Source organism: Phascolarctos cinereus, unplaced genomic scaffold, assembly GCF_003287225.1.
Source record: "Phascolarctos cinereus isolate Bilbo 61053 unplaced genomic scaffold, phaCin_HiC Scaffold_726;HRSCAF=1367, whole genome shotgun sequence".
NCBI lineage: Eukaryota > Metazoa > Chordata > Mammalia > Diprotodontia > Phascolarctidae > Phascolarctos > Phascolarctos cinereus.
In genome coordinates this window covers 275,371,071-275,392,141 of record NW_027556098.1, presented here as the reverse complement: position 1 = coordinate 275,392,141, position 21,071 = coordinate 275,371,071, and the positions used below count along the sequence as shown (strand labels likewise).

Sequence of the window (21,071 nt, the reverse complement as noted above, 5' to 3'; positions counted from 1 at the left end):
TTTGGAGTTTGGAACACCTGGGTTCAAAACCTGCCTCTGAAGCGAGATACCTGTGTGAAGCTGGATAAATCGTTTAAGCTCTCTCAGCCTCAGTTTCCTCATCTGTAACATGGGATAATAGCACTGCTTACCTACCTCAAAGGGTACCTTTGATTAGTGAGAAACAAATGAGATAATGTGTGTAACATGCTTAGTAAACTTTGAAGTGGTAAGTGAGCTATTATTAACAAAGTAAATCAACAGGCAAACAAAAATTCATTTGCTCTAGGTCTCCTTCAAAAAAATTTTATAACCAAAGAAAATTTAGTATGTTTAGCCTTGTTTTCTTTTTTATACATAGTTGTAATTCACAGATTGTGCTGCCTCTGCTTTGTGTCACATTATGTAACACTGGACTTTTTACAAAGAAATAGTGACTTCAAAAGATTTGATCACAAATATACAAATGTACCACTCCCCCTGCACCACATCAGGCTCTGGGGAGGGGAAGAGGATTCTCTTCATAGCTGAGCTCTTTTCCCATGCAGCACAGTCTTCTGTTCCAAGTCCAACATCCATCTCAGGCTCGAGTCCCAGGCACCCTGGATTCTCAGGGTTTCCATGCAGGACTGGCTGTCTATACCATCTCAACTGCAATCAGGGTGAACTCCCCAGTCCCCAGAAGATCACTTCAGCACCTGAAACTTATGACACAGAACAGAAATAAACACCACTAGACCTATTTCTTGGTGTTGTGGTAAAAGAGATGTAAGCAGGGAAAGGCAAATCCTTCCCCTTTTATCAGTTCAGTTCATAGCATCTATGCTGAACACAGTAGATAGGAGCCCCCCAAAAAAGCACCATAGAAAGATGGTGGAAAAGAGGTACTGCCAGAAAAAGAGTAAATGGCTCAGTCTTGCCAGTTTTAAAGCCACAGGCAACCAATCAAAGGAAGCTACCATTACCCATTAGGTAAGGGACACAGCAGGTTCTATGTCAAACAAACTGTGCATGCTCAAAAGTCTATCCATATAGACATGCTCAGGAATGCCCCCATGACAGAACCAGGCATGTCTAGAGAAGCCAGGGTTGCATAAGTCTTGACATTCTGCTAAACATTTCATATAGTATTTTGTATTATACATCAGTGTGGCATAATTCATAGAGAACTGGCCCTGAAGCTAAGACAATTTTAAGTCCTGTCTCTGATGTACATAGGCTGTGTGATTTTGAACAAGTCCCTTAAGTCTTCAGTATTCTAAGCAACTCTCTAAGACAAAAGTTGCAGAGAGATGCTGACCTGCATTGATAGAGGGCATTTCCTCACCCAAGAGTTCCCTCTGTCAATGAAAGCACAGATCCAGTCCCTTTCCCTATTTTGTGTTATACTTATATTTCTTTGTGCTCTATTCCTCACTACAGTAAGATCCATGGCATCAGGGACTATATCTTACCTAAACTTTCTGTTTCTTCCAGAACATAGCTCAAAGCTCTGCATACTATAGACATTTAATAAATCAGTTGGTTGGTTAGCTGAATGAATGAATGAATGAATGAGTGAATGAGTGAATCTTACTTCTCACCCTTTCATTCCAACTCCAAGTTCCTCTCCCTTTCATTACCAATTAGCTAATCAATATTTCTAGCTTTCTGAGTCCTGCTCCTCCATGGTCTGCTTTAGCACCTGCCATGTTTCCCTACTGCCAATCTGTTTGCCCAGTTCCTCTTGCTCATATGGATTCTTATTTGGTATTTTATGCTGATATCTCTCTCCTATATCCTCAGTTTAGTGAGAACATGACATGTTCATGTCTACCTCTGCAATATTTCCAATGCTATAGCTCCTGCTTGGAATGTGCATTTTACTCAACCTATTCAGATTCTACACATCCTTCAGGGCATGGCCCAAGCCTAATATCCTCCATGAAATACACATTGCACTTTCCCCATTATGTAATTCTATAGAAACAGAGAGTACTTTGTACTAGTACCTAGCAGTCCTAGATTCTGGTCTCAGTTCTTCCACTTTGCAGTTGAATGATTTGGGGCAGGTCATAGAAGTTTAGAAAGGGAAGGGACTACCCAGGTCTAGTCTAGTGTTTCCTAGCTTCTGGTTCATTGTTCTATTCCTTCCCCTTTTGGTTATATTCTCTCTCTCTCTCTCTCTCTCTCTCTCTCTCTCTCTCTCTCTCTCTCTCTCTCCCCCTCTTCCTCCTCCTCCTCTTCCTTCTCCTTTTCCTTCTTCTTCTTTTTCTTCTCCTCCTCCTCTTCCTCCTCCTCCTTTTCCTTCTTCTTCTTCTTCTTCTTCTTCTTCTTCTTCTTCTTCTTCTTCTTCTTCTTCTTCTTCTTCTTCTTCTCTCTGTCCCTCGATTTCCCTTCCCTCCCCTCTCTCTTCCCCCTCTGCTCTTCAGGCTCTTCTTCTCTACTTGCTCCTTTCCCACTATCTCCAAAAATGTTCAGTGTTCCACTGTTTATTTTAAAAAAAAAACCTCTCACTTGACCTAAAAGCTATTGCTCTTTATCTCAGTTTGAAGTCAAAGGACCTGAGTACAAATCTTGCTTCTGTCACTTACTATCTATGTGACCTTGGGTAAGACATTTAACCTCTCTGAGGTTCAGATAGATACCTCATCTTTAAATGGTAGGGAGGGGTAGGGTTGGACTAGATGATGTCTATGGTCTCATTCAGATCTAAATCTATTATCTATAGTGCTCATTTTCACAGCCTAATTCACAGCCTAAGATCCTTTTGGAATACAACTGTGACTGTACTGTTTAGCTGCTAAGGTCTCCACCAACTCTAAATTCTGTGATTCTGTGAATTAAATGAGTAGTTAGGACTATGTCTCTAGTCACTTGATTCCTGGCCAGAACTGATTCTACTATCCTGCTCTGCTCTTGTATGTTTATACCACTCATTTCAATTCATTTTAATAAACATTGTGCATTCCAATATATGTATCAATGCATTTCAATAAACATATGTAAAGTACTCTGCTAGGTACTGGGTACAGAAAGACAAAATGAAATTTACCTTGTCTTCAAGGAGCTTACATTTGAATGGGGTGTATGTGAAGGGGAGGGGAGTGGAAATGCAGGAGATGGTATGTTGAGTTAGGGGCACATCTAGGAGTCCAATCTGGCTGGAATATAGAGTGCATGAAGGGGCATAAGGAAGGGTAATATGAAACATTGCTCAATTTAAGTCCTTTCAATTCCATATCCATTGTATCTATCCAACATGTATGTATTGAGAGACCAGATCTATGAGCCATCCTTCTAAATGCATACCATCATTTGGACAGTAGACATTTTTTCAGACATTTATTTGTTTTAGTGATTTTCGATCTCAGCAAGAAGACTGCAATTTTCCATGGCTTGATGTAATCAGCATAATGTCAGCCACAAACAGGAACATCTAGAGGACATTGCTAACAACTGGGAATTCCTCTTCTACTTGAATTCCACACTGGACACCTTCAATGGTGCTAGCAAATACCTCTGGTATTTGTTTTAGGCCTTACTTGATTATGATAATCAGAGGATTATAATAATAGTGGCTAGCATTTATATAATATTTTAAGATTCCTAAAGCCCTTTTCAGAAAATTATTTCATTCTGTGCATACCTTTGACCCAGCAATAGCACTTCTAGGGCTGTATCCCAAAGAGATTACACAAATGGGAAAAGGACCCACATGTACAAAAATATTCAGAGCAGTTCTTTTTGTGGTGACAAAGAATTGGAAATTGAGAGGATGCCTATCAATTGGAGAATGGCTGAACAAGTTGTGGTGTATGTATGTAATGCAATACTATTGTGCTATAAGAAATGATGAGCAGGCAGACTTCAGAAAAACCTGGAAAGACTTGTATGGACTGATGCTGAGTGAAGTGAGCAGAACCAGGAGAACAGTATGCACAGTAACAGCCACGTTGTGCAATGACTAACATTGATAGACTTAGTCCTTCTCAGCAATGCAAGGACATAAGACATCTCCAAAGGTCTCATGATGAAAAATGCTATCCTTATCCAAAGAAAGAACTATGGAGTTTGAATGCAGATCAAAGCACACTATTTGCTATTTTTTTCTTCTGTTTTGTTTTGTTTTCTCTTTTTGATGGTTCCTTCTGTTGGTTCTAATTCTTCCTTACAACATCACTAATGTGAAAATATGTTTAACAGGAATGTATATGTATAGCCTATATCAGATTCCAAGCCATCTTGGGGAGGGAGGTGGGTAGGGAAGGGAAGAAAATTTAAAACTCAAAAGCTTATGGAATTGATTGTTGATAAATCAAAATAAGTTAATTAAAAATGCTATTCATGTTAAAAAATATTTCATTTTATCCTAACAATAATCCTGTGAGGTAGGTGCTATTATTATCATCTTTGTTTTATAGATGAGGAAACTGAAACAAAGACCTTGTACCCAGGGTCACACAGCTATACATGCAGTCATATTTGAACTCAGGTGTTCCTGCCTTCAGGTTCAGTGCTCCATCCACCATGCCTATTATTATAATATATTTTGAGTTACATATTATTATAATATCTCAATATGGCTTGCAGGGAGCCTAAGTATTGTAATAAGTAGATTGAATCAATTAAGCAATGCTTTATGATTTTAACATGCATGTGAGAGATAATTTGTTGAGAGAGCCCAATTTTGCTCTAAAAAAATTAAACACTTTTTAAAAAAATGGTCAATAAATGACTAAGCAGCTAAATGGCTCATTAGAGCACTACTCATTAGAGTCAGAAGATCTGAGTTCAAATTCTGATTTCAACACTTACTGGCTGTGTGATCCCTTGGCAGGTCCATCTGTTTCCTTGTCTGTAAAATGAGGCTAATAATAGCACCTACTTCACAGGGTTATCGTGACAAGCAAATAAGCTAAAACATGTCAAGCTGTTTGCTAACCAAGCTGTACATAAATGCTAGTTATTATATAAAACAAGCTTAATGAGGTCTTGTTTTTACGTACTTGTAAGTCAATTATATGACCATGAAGATGTGGTCTGCTTTAAAATACCGCTTGTGAAATATTCTCTAATTCTCATATTTTCACCAAGTATGTCTTTGATATATATGTTAATTAATATTATAAAGATTTTTTATAGATGAGAAAGTAGGCATGTGGATCAGAATTTATTGATATCAGTGCCCCATTTATGGTAGCATAATATATGCTAATATGTGTAATTCACACATACTAATATACAAAATAATAATTCAAATTATTTTTCCAATAATTCAGCTCTTACTCTCTTTCGGATATCATGAGATTGATTCCTCAACATTCTTAAGACTTTGGTCTTCAGTGTAGACATCCCTTGTTTATACTTGGTCTGGTTTACCTGCTCTATCTTTGTTTTCTTTAGTGCCATTTCTGGGGAGCTAGGTGGCATAGTGGATAGAGTACTCAGCTTGGAGTCAGGAAGACTCATTTCCCTAAGTCCAAATTTGACCTCGGACATTTATTAGCTATGTGACCCTGGGCAAGTCACTTAACCCTGATTGTCTCAGTTTTGTCATCTAGAAAATGAGCTGGAGATGGAAATGGCAAACCACTCTAGTATCTTTGGCAATAAGATCCCAAATGGGATAGTGAAGAGTCGGACACTACTGAAAAACAACTGAACAACAATAACAGTACCATTTCTATTTCCTCATGTAGGATGAGACTCTCATATTAAGATCCAAATTTGGTAGTTCCATTGTCCTTGTTAAAGACAATAGTTAGTTTTAAAAATCTTGACAGTTTCTTCTATTTATTGAAAATTTTCAATTCTAGTTTCATCTATAAATTTGGGATGATCTGGCTTAATTAGATCTCATGCCATATTTTCTAGCAGCTTATTTTTTTCTTTTATGAATTGACACAAGGGATAATCTTCCCTTGTGCTTCTCCATAAAATTTTGAAAATGCATTTATATTCGAAACCAGTGTTGCCTCTCACTACCAGGTTGGCAAGAAGAACTCAAGTGTTTGTTGAGTTAAGGTTATTTCTAGGCTTCTTTGTTATGGTGACTACGTTAGTTGAATGGAAATGGTGATAAGTCCATTTCTATTCCTGTTCCTTTATCCATTTGCCACTTTTTTGGGAATCAACAGCTTATTTAAATAGGACAGGTTGGAGCTGCTTTGATTACATAATAAACACAACAAATTACATAATTTGATTACACAGTATCTTCTCATTTTTATTTTTTCCTAATTTATGTTGATTTTGATATTTACTCTAACAAATTGATGGCCTGTCTGTATACACTTACCTGATTTGAAAATGACTACCACATCTTGTTTTTTAAAAATATAGTAAATTTCATTTTTTTGTTATGTTATGTGGTACTCATCACGTCTAGCTTCTTTCAATTCTCTTCTTAATAAAATTACTCATAATGTATAAACACAAGGTGTCTGTGTAGCCTACAAACCTTTGGCCTCTCACATCTTAATTCTGAGTCATCTTTCCCTATATATTTTGTGCCACCTTCTTTTATACCTACTTTTACAGTGAAGCTCTCCAGTACGAGATATATATATGTGTGTATATATATATATATACATATATATGTATATATATATACATATATATATATAATATAACAGGCTTTCTAATAATAGCTAGCATTTGTAAAGCACTTTAAGGTTTGCAAAGTATTTTACATATGTGAACTCTTTGTAGAATTTTAATACCTCTTTCTCCTCTGCAATAGATTTTGGTACATAAACTGAAATAATTTTCACGATGATCTTTTTGCTTATATTCATCTTAAAGATTATAAGGCAAGATGACAAAGTAGCTTATCATACTTCATGGTCAAGCTGGAAATTTTGTGGTTCTGTGGAAGAACTCAAACATGGTATAAGATAACTGAGGAAGAAAATGAGTTGGGAAGAGGTAGACTAGGGATGACCTCCCACAAAAACTAGAGATTCAGGAAAAAAACTTGAAGAGGGTTTGATAGAGAATTTGGATGACTTGGAAAGAGCCTGCTTCACCTGATCTTAAAGGGAAGATCCCTAATCCTGAAAGGAGGAAGGATCCTTGGGCTTGAGGGAAGAAGGGAAAGAGAGACACCCTCACCTCTCCAGAAACTGCCTGTTTACATTCCCCCTATGCTCATTGCCTTTTCAAGCCATCTGGCCCTGCTCCCTTACACACTGTTATTGTCAACACCCTCCTTGTTGCCTGGGTACCCCTGGGGAAGGGCACTGCTGCCAGCCACAACTTCTTTGGGAAAATGAAAGTTTTAGCTCTGTGTTCTTTCTCACTCCATGAACTTAAGGGAAACCTGGGGGCCCTGAAGGATGCAATTTCAACTGGAGCTAAGGTAGTTTGAAAGACTCAAATTAAATGGGGGCAACAGTGCCCTTCAGATAGGAAAATCTCTAGCAACCTCCACTTTTGTCTTCCCTACCCCTCCCTATATTTGATAAACAGGGAAACCAAGGCCCAAACAGGGAAAAAATTCACTCTTGGTCATAAAACAGAATCAGAATTAGAAGTCCACCTATTTTTATGCTGGTTTGCTTGTCTAATTGTCTGGCTTGTCTAATTGGGCTCTCCACACTAAGACACTAAGCAGTCAGCTAAGTAGAGAGGCTTTAAAGTGGCTTACAGGGGGCCCAAGTGAGCCTTTCTAATATCCACTGTTGTCCTCCTACATTCTCCATGCAGTAAAACTCACTCCCCCAGTTCCTCAGCCCCTCTGCCCACTCCAAGATGTGCTCCTTCGGACAAGGTGGCCCAAGGGTTAGAAGCGGCAGTTGGAGAGGAAGAATGAATACTCTTCAAGGGAAAATGGGTGGGGAGAGGAGGGCGATAGAGGTTCACAAAGTTAGAGGCAGGTATAGAACCTGGGCAGCGACAGAGGAAGAGATCAAAACAGAGGGACAATGAGACACTGAGTCAGAGACAGAGCTTTGGGTCTGAGACAGAGAGACTATGAGTCAGGGAGAGAGCCAAGGAGACATCACAAGCACCAAATTGACACCACATGGCAGCTATGTTGGCTTGCAGGACCCAGAAACAAGGCTGCATGCTGGGCTGGTTGCCATGGCAACAAACATGCAGGAAATATCCAAGATAACTAGAATACTAGCAAAAACATATGTTTTAGATAAAACTTCCACTCCACCCCCACCCTAAATGCATTTATTGGCTTTATTGAGGATATACTTGGCACAAATCACCTTCCTTGGGAATCCAGGGTCATGGGGTTAAAGGGCAGCAACTCTAGAGAACTGGTAGGATCTTATCATAAGGGAAGATGATCTATCACTATCTCAGCCCATCATCACCTTACCCTCATTTTCTGCCTAGGAACTGGGGGACATAGATACTGTGAACTCAATTCCTAGATTAAGGGAACTTCAGAATCCATTTGGATGAAAATGCCTAGGGCACAGATAACATTAGATAACTCATACCCCATGTGAATGTGGGATCTTGCAAAAATTCTGACAGCACCCACATGACAGACACCAGGAGCTTAGGTAAGAAATCCCAGTGGGAAGAGTACACACCCCCATCCACTTCATGCTTCAGTGGGGAGTAGGGGACTTAGGGGAAGGGAGGAGGAACTAATGGGTGCAGTGGGTACTTACAGGACACAGATTCTAGACCTGATGAGAAAGATAGAGACAGAGACAGAGAGAGGCATTTATTACGTCCTAGGCACTGTGCTGAGTAAGTGATAGGGATGCAAATATGAACAAACAAGACAGTGCCTACCCTAAGGGAGACAACACATAGAGAGGTGCTAGAGGTGGGGAAGGTGGTACACAAATAGTGTCATGACTAGACACAGTCAGAAAGTGCTATCGAGACCTGGATCTGGGAAAGATAAGGCCAAAGATGGTCTATCAAAACCCAAACTGGTTCCAGACGTGAAGTCTAATTTCCCATTTGAGAGAAGGTAGAGATGATGGACTGAGTGGAGATAGCATGGACAGATATGTGAGGATGTGGGGGTGTGGAGGGGTTTAGGAGGGGAAGAGAAGTAAGGGCTAGACAAGGGGGAGAGGCAATTTAGCAGTTTATATGCCCTGAACCTTATGGAGGTGGAGGCGGGGAGGAGAAGAGAAGAGGAAGGAGGAAGAAATAGGAAAAGGGCTTTCTCAGGCATAGAATAATGGAATGGGCTATCTAGAGAAGGCCAGATTATAGGAAAGCAAGTTCATCAATTCTCTCCACCCTCCAGAGATCTCAGGATCCCAAAGCTAAGCCAAAGGCTGGACCCTGTTGTTTTGGTCCTTTCTCAGACTGCTCTCCCTACCCCCTACTCCCAGCTCTTTTTAATGCTCCTAGATTCCTCTACATTGCTTTAGACCACTGACCTAAGCAGCCAAGTCACTGGACCTTCAACTAAGACCCAACCCTAATGTTATGATCAGAAAAGATTTATACAGGGAGACTTTTTTGATATTCTCAAATACTGAAATTTTCTGATGTGAACTGGCTTCAGTTGTTGACTCTCCATCTTGGAAGCTTCTTGAACCTAAAATGATCCATGATGGAAAAGGATTTGGGAATCTTCCACTTAGACACAGTGACCTTGTTAGTTTGAGTTCTCTCTACCCCCAGAATCACAGCATTAGTAGTAAATGCTGAATTGTCAATGGGGCTATATTTGCTCCTGCACTTCAGTGATTCAGTCATTGCCATGGAAGACAGAGTTAGGCCATCCTGAAAACCACCCTCTCAGAGACTTTTGGCCCTCCTTTAGCCTCGCTGGTCCATCTATAAAGTAAGATGTGCAACTTCTACTACCATAGAAATGTGTATATTTGGGCATCTGCCAGATCTTCATAGCCAGATTGATTTCTTCATTAACTGAGAAGGAAGACTCTCCCACCCAGATCCTAAGCTAAACTTGGCAAAAGCATTGGCCTCACAACCACACCTCCCAAAGACCCAGAAAATAAAGTTCTTAACCACCAAAGTCCTTGGCACTGCCAAATGGCTAGACATCAGAAATTGACATTGTTCTATTGCTAGAAATGATGATAAGAGATATGAACATCTGCTTTGCTGCTGTACCCTAAGGACCAGGGGACTTTTCTATCGGACTTTCAGCTGAAACCCTCCATATGTGTTGTCTCCCCCATTATCATGTGAGCTCCTTGAGGGCAGGGATTGTCTTGCTTTTCTACTTGTATCCTCAACAGCCAGCACAGTGCTTTGTACATAGTAAGCACTTAATAAATGCTTTATTCATTCATTACCTCATTCATTAAGCCAGTCGGAATAGTAGATGGGGAGAGGATAGAGAGCTTGATGTAGTACAAAGCTTTAGTCTAAATCCTATGGCCCTGTGGGAGCCAGGCAAAAGAAGGCAAAACCCTAAGTCTCAGTCAGCCAATCAGTCAATAAACATCTATTAAGCACCTGCTATGTGCCAGACACTATGCTAAATGTTTCTCCAAAGTTGGGACTGGGCTTAGAACTGAGTCCTGCTTCTCAATCTACTCTCAGGCTTTAGGCTAAGGAAAAATTGGGAAGGAGAAATCCGACAGCAATTTCTAGGCTTCATGCCAGTGATGGCATGGTAAGGATGGGGCACAGCCCTTGACCAGCTGAAATCAGGGGCAAGAGACCAGAGACCTGTTCTCTGATTCCCAGAAAGGGCTCCACCCAGGGCCTCTCATTCCCAGAGAGGTTAGCAGGAGGCTGCAGGGAGGTTTCTGGGAAGGAACACTGCCTCTTCACTTGGCTGCCTCCTCCATATCTGGTTTCGCTCTTTTCTCTTTGCATTTTCCACACTGATTTCTCTTTGGCCCTGGGGTGGTTTTTCCAGCTCTTCCTCTGGATCTCAATAGGACTAGTGGGACAGACATTCCTGGCGGCAGCAGGCAAGGGTGTAGGGATCAGTGAGAAAGAATTAGCTTCCCTGAGCCCAACAGCCCCAGATACCGCCCTCTTACCAGTGACAGGAAAAATCCGAGGGGGAGGGGGATACTAGAGAAGGCAGAACCTAGACAGAGACTAGATACCAAGTTAGAAATAGAACTCTGATGGGTCCTGGAGAACAGATAAGAAAATGTCCTTCCTCCTCTCAGTTGAAAGGTGGGAACTATGGATGTAGAATATGGTCCACAGACTCTACACCATCAGACATGGTCACTAAATTAGGTGACTTTGCTTAATATTTTTCTTTGTTACAAGGAAGAGTTCATGTCAGAGTTGAAGGGTATGGTGGTGAAGGAGAAATAACAGTGGTATAAGAACAAAAAGCAACAATAAAACTTTTTTTTAAAGAATCTACAGCAATGAATAATAAAAATAAATCTTAAATAAATACCAGGTTAGGCCCCTTCACAAATCACTTTGAGCAATGTCACTTCCATAATGCCCCTGATACCCCAAGTCCATGTTTGAAAAGAAAAAGTGGACAGTAGGAAAGCCAGAAGTTGAGGACAAGATCCAATCAATCTCCAAAGTGAGCTGGTTCCCTGGGATCCTGGATCATGGAACAGATTTAACCTAAGAAACAAGGGTTCAATCCTCAACCTTCACTCCAAAGGCCAAGATACTATCCCTGGAGGTCCAAAGAAGCTGGATGGGTCATTAAGGCCTGACTCTGTTCCTGCCTTTGAAAGATGGAAGAGAAGGAGGTTCCTCTCTATTCTAACAAGGAGTTGCTCTTTCCCAGGGAACTGGAGAGATCCTCCTGACAATCTGGTGGGTCCTAGAGACAGAACACCACCCCAGGCTGACCGCCAACCTGTGCATAAGGGGCCAGAGTACTTGTAGGCAAAGCTAGGGAGATATGGAAGATCAGAGGGTAGGGGAAGGGGATCAGGGAGCAATGTCACTGCCCAGTCAGGCAGAAAATAGGAATCTCTTCTAGGAAAGTGAAACCAAACCCCTGCCTCTGGTGACACACTCCATCTAAGTACCTGCCCTGTCAAGGATGAGAGTAGAGTACTCCAAGGAGCTCAGATCCCCTGGGCCCTCTTTTTGTCTCCCTCTTCATTGGTCTAGAAGGTTGGAGATCATACTTCCAGGATGTGATGATGTGACTGCCTATCTCTTAGGATTTAAGGCTAGAAGGGACCTCAGAAGTCATTTGGTCAAACCTTATCATTTTACAGATGAGAAAAAGGAAGCCTAGAGAGATACAGTGACTTCCCTAAAGCTCACAGTTAGTAAGCAGCAGTCAGCATTTGAACTCAGTACATCTGACTTTATATTCAATACTTCCCATCACACTGTGCTGCCTCTTTGTAAGTCCTAAAGTGGAACACATATGGGAAGGAACATGAGAATGAGAGGAGGAATGGGGACCAGGACTGAGGGAATTCAACTTGTACTTTGGGTGGGGTGAGACATGGTACTGACCTTCTGTCCTTCCTTCTCCCTTCTCTTCCCGTCCCCCTCCCCACTTCTAGCACTTGAGCAGCCAGGAGGGTCCTATGGCAGGGGTAGGGGGAGAGAAGGATTGTCCAGGTCACTCTGCTCCCCTGATGGAGCAGTAGCAGCAGCTAAACCTTGGCATGAAAAAATTAGCAGGAAAGAGGAATGAAAGGATTAGACTAGGTCTCCATAGGAGTTCTTGACCTGAAGTCCAGGAATTTGTTGGGGTTTTTTTTTAATATTTTGATAACTGTATTTAGCTATAGTGCCCACATCTCCCTGAGTTCAAATCTGGCCTCAGATACTCTGTGTGACCTTGGGCAGGTCACTTAACCCTGTTTGCCTCAGTTTCCTCATCTGTAAAAGGAGATGGAGAAGGAAATGCAAACCACTTCTTATCTTTGCCAAGAAAATGCCGAATGGGATCATGAAGAGAGTCAGACACAAATGAAAAACAACAATTTAGATATAATTGATTTCCTTTGTATTTTATTTTGTGCATTAAAAAAAAAAACCCACAGTTCTGAGAAGGGATCTATAGCTTCACCAGACTGCCCTGGGGTCTACGATACAGAAAAGATTAAGAGCCAACATTCTAAATTAAATGCTGTAAAAGAATGGCAGAGGAGTGGAGGTGACTGGTGGAAAGGTATTAGAGATCTTATCTCCCTGCAGGGGGAGCTCCTGAATCAGGAGCGCCCCCAAGGTGCGGGTGTCATTAGGGTGGGGGTTGACTAGACCCCCCCCAGCCAGCTACACCCCCTCCTCAACCTCTCCCCCTAAAGCCACTCCGACCCTACACTTGTCTCTCCCCTTGTCCTTCTCTGCACTCTGCTAAATAAACAAACACAGCACTCAGGCAGCCCTGCTGGCAAGCTCCCCAACTTAGCAACCGCTCCTAGAATAAATAAACATGGGCTGACTGCACACTTGCACACACTCACTCGCTCATTCACTCACTCACTCCTGAGGAGGCTTCTCCTTCCTGGAACCAGGCGAAACCAGAGGCTACTCCTACAGGCATGGTGCCCCCACCCAGCCCCACTCTTCAAATAAACAGAAGGGTTCAAAGTATTTGCACTGCAATCTCAACACCAGCTGAATCCCTCTCTTGTTCTGCCTGGCAGGCCCATCGGGCCTGGCACAGATCTTAGTGGGCTGAGACACAACTAGAGACCAGCCACGAGCTAGGGACCCTGCTCTAGCGGTCCTCGAGAAGAGGTCTGCTCCAAGAGAGCCTGGAGCTGAGGGCTGGACAAGAGGATGAATCAGCCCTTCTCCCCAGGCCAAATCCTTCAACGGTTCCTCACTCATTGGCACACAAAGGTGCTAACTGAGGAAAGAACCCTGGGCAAACGATGGGGGCACCTGAAGTTGAGTCCCATCTCTGCTACTGACTCCTCATTTGATCATAGGCTGGTCCCTTCACTGATTTATAGGTCATTTTTCTCATCTGAACAATGCAAGAGTTTGAACTAGATAATCTCAGAAATCTCCCACATTCTGATTCTATATTGTAGATAAAGCATTGCTCCTGACCTAAACTGTAGGTCACTATAATTCAGGTCATTAATCTAGGTCACTTCCCTGTCTTTCAGTTTCCCCATTTCTGGAATATAGAGAATTACCTCTGTAACTAGTTCATAGGATTGCTACTACTACTACTACAACTACCAATACTACTAATACTACTAATACCACTACCACCACTACTACTACAACTACAATTACTTCTACTACTATGATTACTACTACTACTACTACCACTCGTATTAGTGACAGTAATAGTACCACTACTACTACTTTTACTACTACTACTACCACTACTAGTATTGCTACTTCTACTACTAGAACTAACACAACTACTACTACCACTAGTATTACTACTACCACTACTATTATTACTTCTAATTTACTACCACTACTACTACTACTAGTTTACTACCACTACTACTACTGCTGCTACTAATGCTGCTGCTGAAACTACTATGATTACTACTTGTATTACTACTACCACTACTACTACCACTGCAACCACCACCAACAACCACTATGAACACTACTACAACCTATTACTGCTACTAGCTAACTTTTATATAGCTCTTTAAGATTTATAAAATGGAGGCAGCTAGGTGGCACAGTAGATAGAGCTCCAGCCTTGGAATCAGAAGGACCAGAGTTCAAATCTGGCCTCAGACACTTGACACTAGCTGTGTGACCCTGGGCAAGTCACTTAACCCCAATTGCCTAAGCAAAAAAAAAAAAAGAGATTTACAAAATGTTTTATATGTATTCTCACAACTCTGAGAGGCAAGTATATTATTATTCCCATCTTACAAACAAGAAAACTAAGAGGTCAAGTGATTTACCCAGGGGTCACACAGTTACATAAATGTCTGGGGAAGATTTGAACTCACACTTTCTGACTTCAAGTTTAGTCTTCTATGCATGAATAAAACATAGTAATATGTGTAGGTATTTTAAAATGAAATTGCTCTGCAAAAATAATTTCTCATTTTTAAAATTGTCATTGCTTAGATTAGTTTGGTCTTAATACTTTCTAGAAATTTATCTATTCTCAAGAAGTGCCTATTATTGGCATAGCAATAACAGCCAAGCAAAAGTTGTTGTTATTATTAGCATAGCAATAAAAGCCAAACAGGAAGCAAGGTGGCACAGTGGATAAAGACAGGGCCTGGAGTCAGAAAGACCTGAGTTCAAATCTGACCTTAGATACTTACTAGCTGTGTGACCCTGGGCAAGTCACTTAACATTTTTTGCCTCAGTTCCCTCATCTGTCAAGGGAATTGGAGAAAGAAATGGCAAACTACTCCAGTACCTTTGCCAAGAAAACCCCAAATGGGGTCATGAAGAGTCAGACATGACTCAACAAAAACAAGAAGCCAAATCCATACTATTAGCCATATTGGTCAGGTGCATGTTATTTTTATGAGTATTAATACAATCACAAAAAACTAACAACAATCACAAAGGAAAAGTACAAAATGGGCCTGTGAATATTAAGGATCTATGACCAGTTACTTCATGCTTCCATGGGGAAAGCTTATAGAATAATGAATAAGAGAAAAAGTAAAAATTTTAGCTAAATTGAAAGAGGAAAATTATATAGGTGATATTGAGGAGATTTGCCTTTTTAAGGAAAGAAACTAAATCTAGGAAGGAAAAATTAAGAAACATTTGAAAGGAAATAACCTCCAGGCCTAGATTCTACTTGGCTTCTTTGACAGAAGGTTAAAGGATTAAAAGAATAGGATCAAGACAGATCAAGAAAAATTAGAGAATGAAGGAAGACTAAGGAATAGAGCAGCTAGGTGGTGCTAGATAGAGTACCAGGCCTGGAATTAGGAAGACCCATCTCTCTGAGTTCAAATCCAGTCTCAGACACTGACTAGCTGTGTGACCCTGGGCAAGTCACTTAAGCCTGATTGCCTCGAAAAAGAAAGAAGTCTTAACCCTGCCTCAGTTTCCTTATCTGTAAAATGAGCCAGAGAAGCATGACAAACCACTCCAGTGTCTGCCAAGAAAACCCCAAATGGGGTCCAGAAGAGTTGGACATGACTGAAAATGACAACAACAAATGAATAGGGACCTGAAGAGAAAGGCTCCAAAAGGAAACCTAGAATTGATGTCAGGAAAAACTAAGAAAAATTAAAGACAATTAAGGAAAACTAAGGAATAAGGACCTGAAGACTCAAAAAGGAAATCTAGAATTGATTGTTAGGAAAAAATTCCTAATAAATAGATTTGTCCAAAAATTAGAATGGGCTGCCTAAGGAAGTGGTGGGTTCTTTGTGACTGGAGGTCTTCAAGCAGAGCCAGATAACTTCTTGTTTGGAAGAATATAATAGAGCATAGGCCCTGGAGTCAGGGGGACCAGAGTTCAAATCCAGCCTCAGACACTTACTAGCTGTGTGACCCTGGGCAAGTCACTTAACCTGATTGCCTCAAAAGGAAAGAAAAAAGTATATAGTAGGGATGCCTTTTGGATGTGGTCTGGACTAGATGACTATGGAGGTCTCTTCCAACTGTAAAATTCTATGATTCTGTGAATTTAAAAGTTATAGAAGGATCTGATCAAAATCACAGCATATTTAAAGCTGAAAGCAACCCTAGAAATCATCTAGTTCAGCCCCTCATCTCAGAGAGGAGGAAACTGAGGTCATTTAGTCTGCCCAATGTAGGAATTTCCTCAACAACAATCCCTGACAGAGTGATTATCCAGTCTCTGCTTAAAGAACTCCCCCACCCCCATCCCCCTGAAAAGGCCACTTATTCTATTTTCAAACTCTAATTGTCAAGAAACATTTCCTTTTATCAGGATTTTTTTTATTAAGGATTTGCTGAATTCAATTGGATTGAATTGAATAGAACTGAATTGAGTTGAGTTTTATTGACTTGTTCTGTTCTCTAGAGTGACAGAAGTCTAAGCCTTCCTCTATATATGATAGCCCTTTAAATATCTGAAATCAGCTATCATCTAATCCATGGTTCCCAATTCTTTATTGGTCCCATGAACCACTTTCAACCACAATAAAAAATATGTTGTGAAATTCACGTTCAGTCATGTCTAACTCTTTGTGATCCCATTTGGGGTTTTCTTGGCAAAGACACTGGAGTGGTTTGCCATTTCCTTCTGTAAATGAGGAACTGAGGCAAACAGAGTTAAATGACTTGCCCAGAGTCACACAGCTGGCAAGTGCTTGAGGCCGAATTTAAACTCAGGAAGAGGAGTTTGCTTGACTCCAGGCCTGACACTCTATCCAGTGCACTACCTAGTTGTCTTATAATTGGCTGCTAAGCCAGAATTGGGAGTATATACAAAAGGCACTATCTGGCCAAATCACCTCCTCCCTCTCCCTGGATGCATTGTAGTAAGGAGTGGGGAGTGCTGTGGGCCCCCATCCCAGGCCCTCCCATATCCAGTTGCTGGGAATCCATGAGTTCAGGGTGTAGCTATCTTTCTGTCTCCATTATATCAATTTTTTTTTTCCTGCTCTTTGGTGAAGAAGTGAAGAGGTCTAGGGGCTTTGGGGTGCTGGGACCCCAAGATCGCGGCACCGTGCCCTGCCTGAAAGAATTCAACTCAAATCTTCTTCAGCCAGAGGAAAAGTTTATTAGCGGTAAAACATATAGGCTGGGTGACGCCCATAAAGATGAGCAGGCATGAGAGGTTCTCAGCCTTGTGGGCCTGAGATTCTCAGCTGGGTGATGCCCACAAAAATGAGCGGGCATGAGAGGTTCTCAGCCTTGTAGGCCTGAGATTCTCAGCCTCAAATGAGGGCCAGGGTAGATCTTGTATACTTTGGGTGACCAGGGAAGGGTCTGGGAAAATGGTCTGGGAAAAAGGTCTGGGTGAGAATTCCCAGAGACTGGAATGTCTAAGAGATTGAATAGACAATGGAAATAGATAATGAAGGAACTGAAAGGTATCTGAATGAAATTAAAAGGTAGGCTAAGGCTTTCAAAGGCAGATGAGGGGCTGGGGCCTGTAGACAAAAGGGGAGCCAGATTCCCTTTAGGGCAAGAGGCAAAGACCTCGGTTTGGGCCACACCCCATCAGAAGTATTAGAGATATAATGGACTAGATTACAACCTTTATGAGCTTTTCCCAAAAGACTGGAAGAGCACCAAGTTCCATGAACTTTAATCTATACTAGAGTTTTTTGGCAGCTGAGACAGGTACACCTGTGCAGCCCTGAAGAGCGACCTGCTTTATTCAATCTAACAGTGGGTTAAAGCCAAGACACCATGTTTGTTCTTTGGATATGCTATATTTAGAAGTGAACTTAGTGAGATGAATGTTTTGTAGTATCCACATTAAGTTAGAGTCTACTCTTCTCAGGAACTGAGGTGGTGTGGGAGAGGGGAGGTTGTGCCCCCTATTCTTGGGGAGGGGGATTGTACTTCTGCTCTCATTATGTATTTTCAGTGAATATCCTTTGGCAACAACTATTTGATGTTAATTGGTTAATTGACATTGGGAATAGCACACCAGAATGGAGGTTCAAGCCAGCAGCACTATAAAGATACCCCAATATCTAGGGGTACCCCTAGAACCCTGAGGGGAAGAAATGTAGCTTTCCTCTGGGGATCCAACTTAACAGTTCAAGCAGGGGTTGGGATGAGGGCTTTCAGTGTTTATAAGACTACAAAAGTGCTGAACAGAACAGAGTTGATGGCAGAATCCTGAAGCACCCATTAGGGACCCCCCTCCAAGCTGATGCACTATGAGAGAGATGCTGTACTGTGTCTTTCCTAGGGAGTTTATGCCTGGTGTCCTCTCATTGCCCCTGAGTTTTCTGGACAGCTGATCAGCTCTGGGTTATAGTCAACAAGAAAGGCCTGAATTCAGAGTAAGGCACAGAGCCAGGGTGGGGAGAAACAGAACAATGAATCAAGTGCCATATACGTCATAAGCATGGTTTTGGGAAGCCATTGCTCAGATCAGAGCTGGAGTCCTGAGACTAGGAGACAGTCTGGAGAAGGAATATGAGTGGCAAAGATCAGTAGTAGGACAGGAGTGTAGGAAGGCAAACAGTAGAGTTTAATAATCCCAGGCAAGGAGACTGAGTAAGAAGAATGGTGCACTGGCAGCTAGAAAGCTCTTGATACTATGCCAAAGGCTGTCTGAGCCAGGGGGTCTCTAAATGTTTCCTGCCAGGGCAAGAACCTATTTCAAAGTAGGGTGTGGGCAGGCTCAAGCCCCTAGGTAGAGGAAAATGGGATGGGAATATACAGCAAGAATGTCATGTTGGGGCAGAAAGCAAGGCAGTTCTTGACAGCTACACCCTGATCCTCCTGCTAGATCCCAGTGAGGACCAGGAATGTCTACAATGAGTGGCTCCAGGCCGTAATGATCTCAGAAATTCTGGGTTCCTCTGCTACTACCTGCCCCCCTTCCCTTGTCTGTGCGTGGCCTTGCCAGGCTCAGTGTGGCATCTTTCTGCCTTCTCTCTCTCTCTCTACTTGAGATTCACTTCCTATCATTCAAGGTTCGTGTTTCTTGTCTCTTGGACTCATTCACCATTATAAACTTCAAGGGTGAGCCTCTTTAACTCATCTCACATATCAAACCCTTCCTGGAATCCAGCTTTGGGATGATTTAAGGATAAGTGACTCAGATACATGTGGATTGAATTTTCCCCCAGCTATACTGTTGGCTAGAATTCAATTCATTTCTACTTAGAGAGCATTTATTAAGCTCCTACTATTTACAAGACATTGTCCTAGGCTGCTGGAGATAGGTACAAATGGGTTCTCTTGGAGACATCCTGATCCTGAAACAGGGAAACAGAGGTGGGTTGGTCACTCACTTGTTTGAGTCTCAATTCCTGTGTTCCTATGGCAAGGTCAGAAAGCCTTTGGAGGGCCAGATGAATAAATTCCCATGACTCCAGACAAGTGAGCAAAACTTCCCGGGGGGACAGGTCTTCTAGAGATTAGTCATAAACTAGTGATGATGATGGGGTATGGGCCCAGGCTGAGACCTTTGCCCCTCACCCCAAAAAGAATTTGGGTCGCACTTATCTATGGCCCCAGAAAACCCTTGAACTTCACATGAACTTTTACCTGGTCAAGAAAGTCTAGCAGTCTCCTGAGATTATTATTATTCCTGTCAACTGGCTGTTCCTTATCACTCCAGGCCCTATCTCCTAGTTCTTTGTTACCCTAACTTAAGCCTAGACCTCTATTGTGTATTACCGGCCTAATAGCCCTGGGTTATATTTCCCATTCTTGATCTTATCCAGATCCCATTCAACCTCCTAGATACTCCCATCAGGATTTTCCCAGGACCCTTCCCCCCAGTCACCCCAGCTTCAAGATTCTCCTCCCAGCCCCTCCTCCAGTCACCCCAAACTACTTGGCTGTTTATAAGATCCATCCTGGCTGCCATTTAGGGGCCGAGACTTCCTCATGCCCTCTCATCGTCACAAGCATCACCAATGTTCAGATTCCTTAAGAATTCCTGCATGGCTTATCTTTGAGACAAGAAACCTTGTCTTTGGCTGAAAGAAAGCTTGGGTCAAATTCTTTTGGGCAGGATCCATATGTCATGATTCTGGGGTCCCAGCACCCCCCAGCATCTAAACCTCAACAATACAATGTCACTGAAAGAATAGGGCTGGCACAGAGGTGAAACTTAGCAAATAATTTCTGCTGCTTCCTCTTTAGAAAAATGAAAGCTACCTCTAGGCATGCCCTTTTGAATAGTGCAAGAAGGACCAGTGGCATAGGTAGACTTAGACCAAGCAGTACCTGGCATCCACAAGAGATGATTGGGGAGGGGGGCAGTTGAAAGGGTAAGCAAATGAGAGAGAGAGCAATTTCAAAATTATGATGAAATATCTGGAGTTTAAACTGATACCAGTGCCTCTAGGGGTTCCACCCCCTTTAATTCCCCTAGGGAGCACCAACAGCGATATCTGTTTAGCCAGTTCCCTGGGATTCTGTATGTCTTAGGTTTGTCCCCTTCTCCAATACTCCCCCAAATACATATACACACTAGTTTTGGAGACACACTTGGGATCATTCTCCATGCATCTGTCTGGTAGAAAGAAATGCTATTTGGGGGATTTGACACTGTGGTTATGTTTGGAGTAGGGTTAAGACTCAGAATCAGAAAGTTAGAAGAGACCTTAGAGGCTATTTAATCAAACCCATGGCTGAGCAAGAATCCCCTCAACAATGTTCCCCACAAGTGT

General features: G+C 41.9%; 1 long non-coding RNA gene across 1 annotated transcript in view; it reads right to left on the bottom strand.

Annotated features, from left to right (window-relative positions):
* Positions 1-274: 274 nt before the first annotated feature.
* The window catches only part of LOC110218166 (uncharacterized), a 34,206-nt gene continuing 13,409 nt past the window's right edge, over positions 275-21,071 (bottom strand). Inside the window, exon 3 of the long non-coding RNA XR_002327221.2 lies at positions 275-683. This is a non-coding gene — a long non-coding RNA (uncharacterized LOC110218166). The remainder of the gene's footprint in view (positions 684-21,071) is intronic.